Source organism: Falco cherrug, chromosome 11, assembly GCF_023634085.1.
Source record: "Falco cherrug isolate bFalChe1 chromosome 11, bFalChe1.pri, whole genome shotgun sequence".
Taxonomy (NCBI): Eukaryota; Metazoa; Chordata; class Aves; order Falconiformes; family Falconidae; genus Falco; species Falco cherrug.
In genome coordinates this window covers 30,563,441-30,579,666 of record NC_073707.1, presented here as the reverse complement: position 1 = coordinate 30,579,666, position 16,226 = coordinate 30,563,441, and positions in this window count along the sequence as shown.

The following is a 16,226-nucleotide window of genomic DNA, read 5'->3' as shown; positions in this document are numbered from 1 at the left end:
CTTACTCTTGCAAGCTAGCTTCATAAATTTTTTTCAGTTTAAGAAACAGGGAGAAAAATACTTTTAAGACACTTGTTTATGTTTATGAGGATGAATAAAACATGGAGATTTAGGCTGTCTTTGTAATCAAGTCCTTGCACTATCTTTGATCTAAAATTCTGATGAAGAGGGTCCTCCCCTCTGACTTCTTTATGCTTTGGGAGTGCGTTGCTTTGGGCTGGGGTACAGTTAATTTTCTTCACGGCGGCCGGCACTGGCCGTGTCTGGGGTTTGTGGCGGGCACAGCGTCGATAACCCCGGGATGCTCAGTCCCTGCTGAGCAGCGCTCACACAGAGCCCAGGGCTCTGCTGCTCCTCACCCCACCCCACGGCGAGCGGGCTGGGGGGCACCGGGAGCTGGGGGGCACCGGGAGCTGGGGGGACCCGGCCGGGACAGCTGACCCCCCTGACCCCAGGGTACCCCAGACCATATGGCGTCACGCTCAGCACGTACAGCTGGGGGAGAAGGAGGAAGGGGGGACACTGGGAGCGATGGTTTGTTCTTGAACTGATGTGTCTGTGTCCATTTAGGACTCTAGACTAGAGCTGTGAATAAAAACATTGCTAAAATGCCTTCTAAGTGGGAAGGGGGGGGAGAAAAAAAAAGAAAAAAGTGATGCCAATTGTGGGCTTTCCCCAGGAGCATGAAGCGCTCGAGCCGTGTCAGTCCCTTGCAGTTCGGTAGGGCTGTGTGTGCTGTTCTGCAAGAAGCTCTTCATTTCCTACAGGAGGAACCACCGTCACTGAATACTGACAGGGTCCGTTTGTAACCTCTTCTGGCAGCATCTTGTTTTCCCTCTGCTACGGGATTATGGTCTGTGCAAAGGATTATTATGAGTCAGCAGCTTCCTCCCTATTTACAGACCATGCTATTTAGGTCAAGAAATCAAGGCTCATGTTTTACAACAAAGCAGTGACCGGAGCAAAGTGTCACTAGCTCTTGCTTCTGGAAGTCCTCACACGGTTGAGGTGCCTGTCTACTGGCCAGCGCTTGGCTGTCTCTCAGTAGCTTCAGATCTGTGCAATCTATTTCTGTGTAAAGTAATTATAAATTAAAATACGAAGGAGGAGAAGATTGGGTTATGCATTACACTGTCTCATCCTCTTGTGATTAAGACAGGCTGACTCCACTGTGCTTTGGAGAACAATTGAAGAACATTTCTAATGTAATCTGTATTTCTCTGTCCTGATTTTTGAAAGAGCAACAAAGAGTAGGACTTTTTTTTTTTCCTGTTTGTGGTAAGAATCAGAAATACAACATTTCCCAGAAAAAACGCATTGCACAATGTCTGTGTTTCATGACTATTGTCAGAGGAGATGCTTTCACATATACTTATCCATACATGCAGATGTATATTTAACCAACCCCTAACAAGTAATTCCTTTTCTTCTAATTTTATATGTGAATTAATAAAATCACAGTCTGATTCGGAATAGACAGTCTGTCTTGTTCTATGTATTTCCCATTAAGTGCTACTATGTTTGTATTAAATGCAACTATTTATATGCTACTACCTATAGAGCTACACACTGCTGCTATAATACCAAGCATGTGTTTCAACAAGTGTTTAATTTGTAAAACTGTGGAACTCCTTAATTTAAGCAGCACTTTTATGCATTGGTATGCATCCCCGAAAGATTTTTAGCCACATAGAGCTTTTGTGATTTCTCTTAATGAATTACCAAAAATTTCATTCTCTTTTCTCCAAAGACGACTTGAGAACCTTGCATAATCTAATCAAGAATGTTGCTGTTACATGTTTTGTAAGGTAGGAACAAAACTTACTTTAGCTGTATAAGGCCATTCAGGAAAATCTGCAGAATTGCTGTAATTTTCCATTGATTACAGAGGAATTTTTCTTCAGGGAAAGAGAGGGATTTCTTCTTTCTGGTTTAATTTCTGATGTGATTAGAAATTTTAGGGAAATGTCACTTCGGGAATCTCTCCTTTACCAATCATTTACACAGGTCTTGAGCATATCCTAATGCTGTGGGTAATGCCCTTGGTGTGCTAGGTAGGAAAAAATGGAAAGGTAATGTGAAAACTGGTGTAAACTGGTATTTTGCAATATCAAGTTTTGTCAGTCTTGTGAGGACAGGGACTGTGAGGAGAAAGGTCAGGTTTCTGTTGTCATCACTTTACATATCTCAACCCCCCTCAAACTCAGCACCTTCTGTAGAGCTGTTGAACGAGGGGGAGGTTTGCTGGCCAGGACTCCCTGGCACTGGGAAACCTGGATAAAGGGAATATCATTGCAAAATCAGGAAAGCAAACCAGGACTGTAAAGGTAAATAACATTACAATTCAGGGCAGTTTGCATTCCTGTGGATTCCTTGCAGCAAAATAACCAGGTCCAGTACCATGTCGATGCAGCTGTGTGGCGTCTGTCAGCGCTGGGCTCACTTTGGGAATTTTTGCAGGATTTGCCATTTCTTAAGTATAAGAACAGCCAACTTTAAATCGGCATTTTTTAACACATCAGAGGCTTACAGGATGAAATCTCGTATCTGTTGTATCTCACATACTCAATCAGCTGCAGGATGTCCCACACAGGACATAATCACTTTATTTTTTTAAATTTTTTTATTTTTTTTTTTTCCAATGGGATTTTGATGTGAAAGAAAGCAAGATGCCACTTTGGCTGAAGCAGCCACAGAGTTAATAGCATTCACATGAGTTTCCAGATTGATCTCTGAAGTTGCATACTCCGAGCTGTGAAGCAGGCTTCCATCTGTCCATGTTTGCTGCATGCCGCTGAAACTAGGCTGAGCGCAAACGGTGCCGGCGAGGGGCGCGTTGCTGCAGCCTGTCCTGCCGGGGCTTTCCTGGGTCTATTAGGATGATGGATTAGTGATGGGATCAGGGTTGGTTTTTTTTCTGATACAGACTTTCTTAAGAAAAGTTTTTTAACAGATATTAGAGCTGAAACAACAGCATTTCTATCCAGTGAGAAATTTCAGTAATTTTGGTGTTTTATTCCTAAGCCAGGGCAAGAAGCTGAAAAATCAATAAATATTAAAGACACTGATTACTTTCCAGGCTTGTCCAATACTGTTAAAATGTTTGATGGAAATAAAATATTGTGGCATTCTTAGAGTAGAAGTATTTTATTCTGCTTACCTAAAATGCTTCATTGAGTGAGAGCTTTGACCACTCTTGAGCCCTGTATTCAGGGGAACACATCAGCCTGCTCACGTTCTAGTGATAACTTGGAGCATTGGGTGTCTCTGGGTGTCTGAAAATATTCCTTTTTGATACATGGGTGATGACACACACTTCAGTCTTTGCTTTTTAGTGGAAGAATTGTGAGATTCTGTCTGAGGAGTGGAAATTCTTAAGAGGTTGTAGAGGCCAGAGTGCTGCCAGAGAGCTCAAGCAGGAGATGGAATTAGAGCTTGGATGGGAAGCTGAGGGACCTTAATGCTAAAAAAAAAAAAAAAATATGTCGTGTTTTGTTTTTTAAAAAGTGCATTTTCTGTGAGGACTTTACTCTGGTAACGGCATATATTTGTTGCTGTAGTCATATGAAGTTTGTTTTCCTGCAGACGCTCTAGGAAGCGGTGCCGGTGCCTGCTGGCCCCTCGCTGCCTTGTCCCACACGCCGCTGCTGCAGGTGCACTGAGACCCTCGGGTGCCCACCTGCCACTCGGGCAGGACCCGACACTGCTGCATCATGGACGTTTTCGCTGCACATGCTCTGAAACATGTTGGCACTTCTCTACTTGTGCTTAGTACTCTGGCTTTCGTTGGAAACTGGATCAGAAAGATTACTGTTGTAATGTGTCTGAGAGTGCCAGCAATGCTGCTTCCTGAATGCTCCCATTAAATGCAGCTCCATTTTCTTTGTTTCAGTCTGCTGGCAGTGACTGTCAGCTGATTGTGTTCAGCACTCTTCCTCCTGTTTCTTGGGATACATTTAAGCTTTCCAATTTTGTTTTTTCTTTTTTCTTTCCTTTTTTTTTCTTTTTTTTATTTCCCTTTGTGCAACAACTGTTTCAGCAGCAAGTTTCTCTTGGCAGGGAGGTAGGGACATGGGTGCTAATCATGTAAAAGCAGTCATTGCCAGCAGAGTGAAAATGCTATGGTGTTATCATTTACAGTTGTAGCAAAGCATCCCCCAAGCATTGTGGGGGTGAGGGAGGGCGCTGATGGGAAATAATATGATAGCTGTTTAATGAAATAACCACAAATGAGGGATGAGGATATACAGCTGGTATGTGCCTCTAAATCACAAGAGATAGAGATGCCAGCAGGGTAGGAAAGCCTATGTCACTAATTTATCAGTGGTTGCCACTGGTGTGTATATATCATATATTTATGGTTGCTGTGCATGGGAGCTATTGTCCCCCAGCGCAGGGGAGCGGCAGCTCTACGGGTGTGAGAATTACTGCTTCTAGGAGAAGATGCTGCCATCCAGGAGTGTGAAAAATTACTCAATGGGATTAAGGACAGCCCAGCAGCTTTCATCTGGCTTTAGTGTTATTGCTGGAGAGAGGCTTTTTTCTTTTGTTTAATTCTTAACAGCACATTTGATTCAGCAGTGGGCTTTAGATGTATTCACTGGGGTGTTTTGTGATTGCATTTTGGTTTTATCTTGATTACTGCATGCCCCCGGAGTCATTTTTGTATCTTGTTGCTTCCAGTCCTGCCTCTGTTGTGGATTGGAAAGTTTATCTGTCTTCTCTTCCCCCCCTCCTTTTTTTTTTAAATAAAGAGCAAGAGTGTTGGAAAAATATTAGCAACAAGAGGAATTTGAGGGGCAATGTTGCCTTACAGCCCTGTTCTCCCTACCTCTAGCACTGTTGCCCTCTAGGTGGAAGAATTTTGTCTTATTTTCTGATGGTTTGCTCAGTTAAGGAAAGGTAAGCCTTGGACTCAGATCCAGTTCCCTGTTTTCTCAAAGATTTCATGTTTGATTTTTAGGTGAACATCTGGGCTGCATCAATGAAAGTAAGACACAAACTCCTCTGGGGTGCTTGGCCTTGGTGTGACATTCCTCAGTTCTCTGTTCTTAAAAAGAAAGAGCAATATTACCCCGTTTCAAAGAGTGTTGTGTGAACAGATTCATGGAGAGAGTTGAGATGCTCAGATACTACAGCAGTGCCAGCCAGAACACAATCGGCTTTTAGATGTTTGTCTGAGCTTGTTTCTTGTTACAGATTTCTGATAATTAGGTTTTCTATTCAGCTGCTTTTTGATAGGGTTGTTACCTGCCCATCATTTTCTTTGTTAACAGGCATTTTTTGCCTTTTCCACGCCTACTGTGTCTTTTCTTTTGCCTTCCCATTGTCGCCTATTAATTGCTCATTGACACCGTGTCTTGTTGTGCTGAAATCTACCGGGGAATTCTTTGGGGTTTTTTTTTCATATATACCTACCAATACCTTGTTCTTCATTTGGTGATTTGATCAATGCCAATTCTTTTATCAGCATTAATTCTTTGATCATTCAGTATCTTATTACCTTCAGGGGCATTTAGCTATATTTAGCAGAATTAGCATGCTAAGCTTCAGATTCCTATCACAATCTGTTTTGCTGATCCTGTTATCTCCTTGGATGCTCTTTTGCTGGAGTCTTCTACTATGATGATCATTTGTTAACTGTTTCTCTTGCTCATTAACTACCCTATCTTTGAGCAAAATATTTTCAAAATACTTTGGTTGTACTAAGGTTTTTCTCCATGAGAGTTTTAGCGTGATGATGCTATTGGCTTGGTAGAGAGGTAGACACGGTTCCATCATAGCGGGGAGAGGGCAGAAGAGTTCAAGGTCAAGCAAACCTACAGCTTGAGTCACCTCCTCAATTTAAAACTGAAACAGTTGTGAAGGCAGATGACAAAGTAGGACACAATGAAAGAGTTGCTCATGAAAGTATGAGCCAAGTTCAGCAGATAAGCTATTCAAAATCATTCTTTTTTTCTCTCATCCTTGGTAGTGTACACTGGCAAGAATTTATATTTTGCCTGTTTGTGGTATTTGGATGTATCTTCAAAAGCTCCCATAGGAAAAAAAAAAATGCTACCCATGCTTGGTTATAATTATAACCCAGCCTTAAGGTTTCTGTTCTTTGCCATCGTTGGCAATACTACTGTCTCCACTGCTTCAGCTTAACAACATAAAGTTCCAGCTTCTGTTCTTGCCCCAGCAGTCTGGCATACTCATTCTCAGGAGTATGAAAGCAACAGGGTGCTGCTCCAAAGACTGTGGCTTCTCTTCCCATGTTACCCCAGTATCTCAGTAAATGGGAGAGGTGCCCTGAGCCCATCACAATCTCACTTTTTTGGCAATTATTGATTTTGAATCCATGGTCAGCTTCAAAAACAGTTACCAATTTTTAGTTCAAACCATCATCTTCCATTAACTTTTTCTTCATTTTATGTAGTTTTGAAACATCTTCATCTTGCTGGAAACTCTTTTTTACAAGAAAAAAAAAATAGAAGATAACATTTTAGTTACTGTTGAGAAGGAAGAAATCTTCAGACTCAATATCAAAACCTTATTCACTGGCAAGCCTACTTATTTGCTGCCAGCTTGAATCACCTGCAGCCTTTGGGAGGCAGCTGCCCCAGCAGCCCAGCCTGGGGTCCTCAGTCCTGCTCCAGCAATGCCAGAGAAGCAGGTTTCCTTGTAAAAGTCAGTGGGTAAATGAGGTTTTGTCTACATCGACTTTACAGCTATTGTGTATGGGAGGGGAGCCTGGCTGTGCCCTGTGATGGGCAGAGCAGCAAGCTCAGAAGCCCTGTGAGTCTCCACTGTGTGTGTCTCAGTGAATAATGTAACATCAATTTGTTTTCTTTCATGCACATAGGAGCACAAGGGCCTCCCTTACAAAGCTGTAGGGGAAATTTGCTAACAGCTGTGCAGCTTTGAAAAAAAGAAAGAAAGAAAAAATCATCTAGGAGTATATGACGTATTTGTAGATGATTTTTTTTTTCATCAAATATATGACAACCTTTTCCAAATATTGTCTTTAGGTTACATGCTGTTCCCAGTTCAATATTGCCATGTCTGTGAATTGGACCTTATGTTTCTTTCTAGTTCATTTGCTGTGTGGGCAATGAGATTGGTGCATTTTCTGTTTTCTTTTATATTAAGTCTGTTGACCTTCTTCAGGTTCTTATTCTGACAATTTGATATTTGTTCTTATGTTTCTAGAGTGTCCCAAATTGCTCATAGAGTCATACTGATATCATTTTGCTTTCTATTCTATTCTGTATTTATATCCCTTCTTTAAGGCACTATTATTCATGCTCACAGGTTTTAGTGTTACATTTTTGCTGACAACTCCCAAATCTATTTTTCAGTACCTACTGACCCAGTGCTGGCTCTCCCTTTGCTGCGTGATTGTCTTTCTGACATTTCCGTTCAGAATGGATGTCATCGAACTTTCTCAGGTTGAATGCAGACAAGAATGAATTGGAGCTCGAAGAGCTAGCTGTCTCGGTATTACTTTCTATCTATATTTCTTTGCCATTGACTTTGATGGATGCGTGCAAAATTTTACATGTTTTACTGTAAGATCTGTAACTAATATGAATGTATTATTATTAATGTTTTATCACGGAGATCTTAATTGCTATTAAGTGTTACAGTAGATGGTGCATAATCATACATAACAGGGCCTTACAATATAAGCTTTGTAATAAAATTAGTGAAGTTAGACAACTAGAATAGCTTCAGTGGATAAGGATGCTGACCAGGCAGTTGTCCTACTAATAATGTGTGTTTGTTGTGAAGACCAGTTCAATATAAAACCTTAAATAATAATATTCACATAACCTTTATGGGCAGGTAAATTAAGCACCCAAAGTTACATGCCCAGCAGTTTTTGCGAAAGCCTTCCCTCCCCCTTGGCAGCTGTGAAGCGAAAGAGAAGTGGCATGTGTGGAGCCTCACAGAAGTACCTGTAACACCAGGAGCTCTGAGAGGAAACATCTGACCTGCCATCAGAGGCATTCACAGCCAGCCTAGTTCATATGGAGGTGTATTTATGGATATATGAAGTACTGACCAAGACACTTAAGCTGCATAACGATTAGTGGAAACTTTGCAGAGTGACGTGAAAGATTGCCTGGAGCATGCGAGTCACTGGGATATGATGATCTGGGGAGAGACAAGGTGCCTGGTTCCATGTGACTTTGTGCATCATCGTGTAGAAAGACAGAGAAGTTTCACGAACGTTGCCTTTAAAACTATGTCGCTTTAAAAAACTCCCCAGCTTCAGTTTGTAAGGTTGAGGTGATTAAAACTAAGTTCTACTTTGATTTCCTGTGTGGCTACATCCTGAATAGACAACAGTTTTCTTTAAGTTTTTAATTTTGCTTCAGTCTTTACCCTTATCTTCTCTCCCACTGATCTCTCGCCTGTATTGTTCGTGGAGTAACACACCTCCTTATCTCATCGTGCTCTATTGAGAGATCTCTCTGCCGACTTCCCTGAAAAGATTGATCTAATGCTTGTACCCTTTTCTTGCATAGTAATTTGCTCCATCTGGGGGTTCTTTTTGGTTTCCCAAGCCTGGGTTTTTACATCTAGCTCCTTCTGAAAAGGAGCTGTTACATTCGTACACTTCACTTCTCTGTTCTTTAGACTTGTACATTGCACTTCCGAACTCCCAGGTTCAGGATTCATTTGGGGTTTCAAATCTTTGAAAACAATTTGCAGAGCAGCTTCAAACCAATCCACTGTTGGAACACCAGCACAGGCCCAGTCCAGAAATTTGTATTACCCAAAGAAATCTGCTTAAAATTAAGGAGGTCTCTGCCAGTGGTAACAAGTTGAATGGCAAAGGGATGAGAGGCAACAAGTTCAAGGCGATTTGACCCTGTTATTCTGAGGAGCCCTGGAGGGCAGTGGTGTGGCTTGCAAGAACTGGCCTTGTTATCCTCATAAAAACCCGCAGCACTGACAGGTGCAAGCGGGTGGTGGGAAGACAGAGGGAAACCACTTAACGCCTGGGAAAAGCCTACAGAAGAGCTTCTCTTTCACCAGTGCCAGCGAATATCATTGCTTGGGAGATGTTCCTACATGGACAGAGGGCCTCATTGGAAGGAGGAGGTTGCAGCACATGACTACAATCCCCTGATCATGGAGGGGTCGCAAGATATTGGTTTGCAACTAGGAGGTGTTACTGAATGTTCAGCCTTGATGACATTCGCATACTTCTGACCTTCTTCGATTTTAATCTTTGGCTATATTTTTGTCTACTATTTGCCTTCTGGCCTGTTTGTGTATATTTGAATTTTCATTGAGTATTCTCTAATTAGATGGGGTTTTTTAGAGACTATCTGCAGCTGCGTGTTGTTTACAAGAAGGATGTCAAGCACTGAACAGTGGATGTCTGTTCATCCTTCCCTAACCTTCACCTCTTGTATGTTCGCTTGTGCTGTTGGGGAGTTAGTTGTTTAATATCTTCAACCACACAAGAGTTCAGCTTTCCTCATTTAGGACTGAACATTGACCACCCCTGTGAAGCCACAGTAGACCAGTTCTGGGTGTTTGGAATAGCTGTAGGAATGGAAATCTCCCCAGATGTAGCAGAGTATGATGTTCTCTTCGACTTGGTATAGATTAATTTACTAGTGTACTTAACAATTTACTTTCTCTGAGATAAGTCATAGCCCCTCTATCTTCTCATTAATTTACACTTTATGATTACCCAAAATTATAATAACACACCGAACATTTGGTTGCTGAGAATATTCTAAAATGAGTGCATGGTAATTGTTTCTACGTCCATGGAATTTAATTAAACTGTATTTAAAAGTCTTAGAAACTGATGACTGAAAATCAACTAAATAAAATGTTTACAAATGGGCACATAAATATGCATACACGGTTAGGAAGCAGGCTATTTACAATGCCAGCCTCGTCTGTTTGCAAAGGCAACATCCAGTACAGCATGTCTCCGATAATTACATTTTGGCTTAATAAACAGAAATGAGAAGGATGCTTATTTTTAATTATGCTAATGTTTTCTTTTTTGATGCATCTCACTAATATGGTAAGCAGAGAGATGTTTAGCTTTTATATTTCAGGGGAAAGTGTGATGCCCAGATTTTCAGAAAAGGGGGTATTAAAGGAAGGAACAAGTTTTCATCCTTTGTGTAAAATGTAGGGCGCACTTCAAACCTGCCCCAGCCCCATGAGACTGCCAAAAGGCACATTGAACTGATTGTACATCAGAGGGATTTTTTACATTAATTCAGCAGGTTTTATACCAGAGTATTTTGTCCATATCAGATCACTACATTGATATGTCACTGATGTGTATGTGTATATGCATGTCTGTAGGTGGGTTGATATTTACAGCCCCCCCCAACATCTTTTCTCTGGCTGTTTATGCTGCGCTTATGGGTATCGGACATCTAAAACTAGGTTTTGTGTCTTATGTATGAATGAAGTGATGCTGGCTTACCTTCAGCACCTGTCCTGACCTGGAGCCAGCACTGCCATAATTCACAGATATTGTTGGCCCAACTCCTTGGCCATTTCTGTGTGTACTGCAGGTGTTTTGATGTGGTCACTCACGCACATACAGCTTCTCCCCAATTTAAAGGTCTTCAGCTTGGTTAAAATTTTGTGACAAGTGTGAAGTAAAGGCAAGGATCTAGCCAAGAATCTTCATTTTTCCTCTCCAGTTTTTTGGCTGACAAATTTGCAAAAGCCAGGGGGTGTCAAGGATTTAGACATGTTTTTAGTAATGGGGTTTTTGACAGTTTTTAAAATGCTTTGCTAAAAAAGTAATACTACTATTAATAAAAAGAAAAAAAAAAAATCCAGTAAAGCAGGATAGTGCCAGGGATTTAGCCACATAAATTGGCTTTCTGTGTTCAAATTAACTTTTCAGAAGTGTCACAAAACAGTCACGAATGAAATGCAGTTCTGTTCCAATCAGACAGAGTGTGTTCCTAGTTGTTGTATTTCAGGGGAAAAAAGGCATTTGAATCACTTACTTCAAGACACAAACAGTAAGAATGAATTTTACAGTAAGAAAAATCAGCCTTCTGAAACAGTCATAACACTTTTCACCAAAAGAACATGAAAGGGAGCACAAGCTTCTTCCTGGAGTGTTTAGCAGTATCGCTTTTTAACTTGATTCTTAGATAATGGGAAATTGTATTGACCTGCTCAAGCTGAGTACTCGGAAGGAATGCTGGAATCTCCATCGTGGCCTATTTTTATCCCCCACTAAAGTTTATTTATAGCTGAAGTAGAATGTTGCTTTTCTGCAGCTATAGCTATTTTTCGGTTTTATTTCAAGACGTGAAAATTGGTAAGCTGTAGGACAGCAAACAGTAACAAAACCAGACAAATGCAGTGCCTTGCAGTGCAACGGCTGGAGTAATATGTGTGATAAGTAAATTACTCATAGATGTATCTATTGTTGTTTTGCTCTTATTAGCATGTGGCATTCTTTTTATTCTTTTGGGATTTGTGGTTATTTCTCAGAGTAAATATGTGTGTGTGTATACATTTATCTATAGGGAGAGTACACTGTTGGCTTCCCCACTTGTCACCTTTCCTGTCTGGGCCTCCTTTTAAAAATATTAAACCAATTCTCTATGTCCATACATCAGTCTTGTATTTTCTTGAGTCATATCCATCTGTTAGGAGCTAGAGGAACTATGAATAACATATCCCCTTGTTAATCAGATAAAAATTACTTTCACCAAAGCTAGTGAAAGTCTGTGTCAGAGGAGTTTCTGCATTTCTATAGAGACCTGGTGAGTTCGTTGCTCCTGAACCAGAGATGGCAAAACCAGGGCAGTTAGCAAACTGGGACAAATGCTTTTATAAATAATAATGGCTACTGCTCTGTTTTATATACATCTTGTTAAATAATTTAAAAATGTATTCACAGGGAAGAAAGTGGTTAATAATAGTGCTGGTTCCGAATTTTAATGAGATTCCTCAGGGGCACAGCAATGCATAGTGGTATATCTCATTATCTCATTAGACGATTTGGGCTTACATCAGGAGCAATTTGGATTTAACCAATGTGCTCTCTGAATCAAGGGACCTAGCTTCAGCAAATGCTGGGGAAAAAAAGTTTTCTTGTTATTTATTATTTTTCCTGGGTTAGGTAAAAATTAGTTTCAATTAAGAAAATGAAGATCATGCAGAACTAAGGATAAATGATGCTCTCAACACACAATTTGGGGCTATTTATACCTTTACACTAATTAGGGATTCAGGAGATTTCTTCTTTCAAGTGTGCTGTTGACAAAAATGTGAGCTCACAAAAATCAGAATATAATGTTCGTAGTATCGTGCTGGCAAAGCACACGCTGCCACACGCACAGGAGCCTGAGCACATTTCTAAAGTGTTTCTCGTGACTGGATAGCATCACACAAAACCACAAAAAAAATGAGTAAATACAGTGATGAAAGCAAACAAGAAGCGGGGGATAATTCTGGAAAGTTTGACAAAGCTTCTGTTTAACTGATGGGAGTGAAATGAGTTGGTTCCAGCGCTGAGCAGGGATGGTGGCAGAATCCATACATGGGGTGCTAAAATAATAAAAAAAAGGGCTGAAGATCCCAGAAAAAAACCTATTTGAATATAATTATTCTGACACAACCTTATCTGATGGAAAGATCTGGAGGCCTGGCTGTTGCTATGACCTTAACCTGAAAGTTTTCCTTACCCCATGGTCTCTGGCCTGTTTCTCTCCTCACATCTGAAGACAGCACAGCCAATGGAAAAGCCATTGATCACAGCCAGTGGATGTTCTCGGGGCTAATCCTGCTTCTCCTGCCCATCCCAGCTACATGGACCGGTGGCTGCTTTGCACCAGTTCCAAGTCTTTACTCTTTCATGGGCATTGTAGTTGATTTACCTGTCACTGTGAGGAGATGCTGCTCTTGAATAAGCATCAAATACAAGCAAACTGGTGAAATTGTCAGTCTTAATCCACGTATCTTCATTTTCTTCTAATCAGTGGTAGATTGAAAGCAGATAGATAATGTTGATGGGGTCGTGTTGCCATAGGATTGCCATACATCAGGTACCGACTTAGAGGTAATTATACATGCATATGCTAAAGTGCTGGGCACTTCCAAAAGTGTGTAATTGCCATGAAAATGGAAGAGGAACAGCTCTTCCCCCCACTCTGTGAGGAATGTGGTGTCTGACTGACGCAGCAGGCACTATGTAGCGTAGACCATCCAGTGACAGTTGTCATGTTGTCATTTTTATTTTTTAAGGAAAAAAAGTGGAGCAGTCAACAAGAAATTCAACTTCAAAATAGATGGCACAGCTTGTTTTGTGTAAGAGCGATTTTTAGCTGGAAAATACCTATTTGGTGACATACTTGGTACCTGGTTATATGATAGTAAACTGCATATTTTTTTGTAAATTGAAAAAGTCTAAAAAATTCTTAAGAGGGTAAAGGAGTTGATACCAGTGGTCTTTTAATATTACAAAATTATTTTGGATACTGTATATAGTCAGCAGCTCTTTTAGGATAGTACTGTTTGATTCCAAAATACAAGGCCAGCGGTTTCCTGTGGACAATTTTAGTTAATCCCATGACAGATATCAGCAGGTCACCACAAAGAGAGAATAAAACATGAATGTTCACCCTCTACGTGAACTTCAAGAAATATATTTTTTTTCTCCTTCCACCCTATGGTTTATGAAAAGCCTAATCCTGGCATCTCTTGAGAAGGAGTGAAGGGTCTCAGGCTGCTTTGGGGCAGCAGCACCAGCTACAGTTCAGTGTACCGCTGCCCCGAGCACCTTCAGAGGAAATGTACCGCCTGCTGCTAATGCTTGTCACTCAGCTGCCATGTCTTTATCTCATTTCCAGTACTGCTGATATATTCCGTAGCTAATATTGCTCTCCTCTGTATTAAATGGTGACCTCTAAAAAGCAGCTGCTGTAATTGCATCCCGTGTTGGGATGCAAAGGTTAAGCTGGAATCCTTTGGATGACTGACAAAAGTAAATTTCTTTCAAAAAGGCAACTCTTAAATGTAGCTTGGGAGGGAGGGGGGAAGAATTGTTCATCTAGGATGGCTGATCATGAATATTGCTTAATATATCTGGTAGAATATAGTGGATTTTTTCCTTTACACAGAGGAAATTTTATCTTCTTACAGCTGAGTGCACTGTGGCATAAACAAGCAGTAAACAGTGAACTCCAGACAACCCCCTGTCCCTATCTGCTGGCATTTCATTCCTGAAAATATGTTCTGATGTGTCAACACTAAGAGTGAATACAAAAAACAAAAATTATATTTACCCTTTTCGTTTGCTTTATTAGCTCTATCGATTTCTTGATGCAATGTTCCCCAGATCTCATTCACAGAGCCAAGGAGCACCACGTGTGCCAGGCGCAGCTGGGCACCTACCCCACTGCAGCAGGTCCCTCCTCCCAGGACCTGCGAGGTCGGGGTCTGAGCGCCGGTTCAGCGACACTCGCTTGCACGGCAGGTAGCGTGCGTGGTCGTGGGGAAGACACTGGGCAGAAGAACCGTACTGCCTCTTCCAGCCCGTACAGGCAGACAAACCTCTGCTGAGCTCCTGTTTGTCCTCTGCGTGAGACACAGCAGCAATCTGCCTGCTAGGCACTAGCCATCTGCGGTGGGTCTTGGCTTCCAAGGAAAAAGGAAGGAAAGTTGCAGATCTGAGGTTTGGGGGCTTTACCCTCCTGCTGCCACAAGTTGCCTCGTACAAGCCCTCATAGTGCAGCAGCGTGTTTCCCCCCCCCCCCGCCCCCTTCCCACCCCACCTCTGGCTCCTCTCCGCACACAGCCGGACCTGGAAGGAGCACTCGGTGCTGCCCACGGAAACGTGTCACCTTTCCCCAGCGTCTAAGATCTCAGAGGAATTTTAACCTGTAGAAAAGCATTTCAGTTTCGTTTGAAACCTTGAAAATTCTTATCCTTTCTGAAAAACATACCAAGTTAACACTACATTCCTCCTTATTCTGCATGTGCACTGTGTGTTTACTGCTGATTTTATATAAAATAGGGATCCTTACATTGTTTAAATATTTAACTACAGAGGAATGAAGGATGATCTGACTCTAAAAGAAGTTTCCCCAAACAGACAGTAGAATTTTTGGTGCAACTATAGATATTGTAATGGTATTTTTAATTTTTATAACATTTTCCTTCCAAGAAACTCCGAGTAGGTACAGCATAATTTGTCGGATGTCTCTTCTATGAATGCAAGGATACCAGAAGTATTTTAAAAACTGTGCGTGTAATAAAATTATAGCTCCCATCACCAAAATGCAGCTTGCTTGGAAGTAGAAAGATAACAGCTAGACAGGCATCACAGTATCTGGGAGGGGTGGAAGTAGGCATTTCGTCTAATGACAGGAGACTTGGGGGGGGTGTCAGATTTACATTAATAAATATGTCTGAGCCCCTTCCTGGCAGTGAAGCTGAGAGCTTCCCATGTGAGCCGAGGATCACATTTAACCCATATTTCTTCAAATATGCTCTTTTACTACCACTATCTAGTCCTGACCCCTGTGAACAAATGAAAAGAGACTTAAAATCCATTGTCATGGTTTTATGCTGGCTGGTTTATTTTTTTTTTCTTTAAGGATTTGCAATACCAAGGTATCAAGATCCAACTTTTATCAACACAGGTTTGGAGGGATGGGCTCTGGGGGTATTTTTGTGCAAAGAACTCTGTAGGATTCTGTCCACTTAAAAAAAACAACAAACAAACAACAAAAAACTCCAAGCAAATGAAAAAAACCCTTTGAGACTCATGGGGAAAGTCACTGATTTTCAGCAGCCAGGTGACTTTTGGGGTTACACTGCAGCATTTGTAATTTAGCAACTTTCATGGCAATAAGAAATGACGAAGCAGTAAAAACTGTTAAAATCATTTAAAATTCAGAGATTTGAATTCTTCTGAATTTGTCTGCAGTGGCTGTCTTATGGGATTGTTATCATAGCTGTTGGGAGCTTTCATTTCATGAGTAGGAGTCTGATATTTCCATTTTGTACAATTTCTTTTTTTTAACTTCAGTGGCTTGGGATCAGGCTATAGAGATTGGAGATAGAAGCCCTGTGATACTGTGTTATTTTTGTCAATAGCAATCATGAGTAATGAGATGTATCTCTTAGTTTCATTTGAATTTTAAAATACGTTTAAAGTTATTTTTAAAACTTTATCGCGAATGTTTGAAATGAAAGATAAGACAGTAAGTATATGGCAT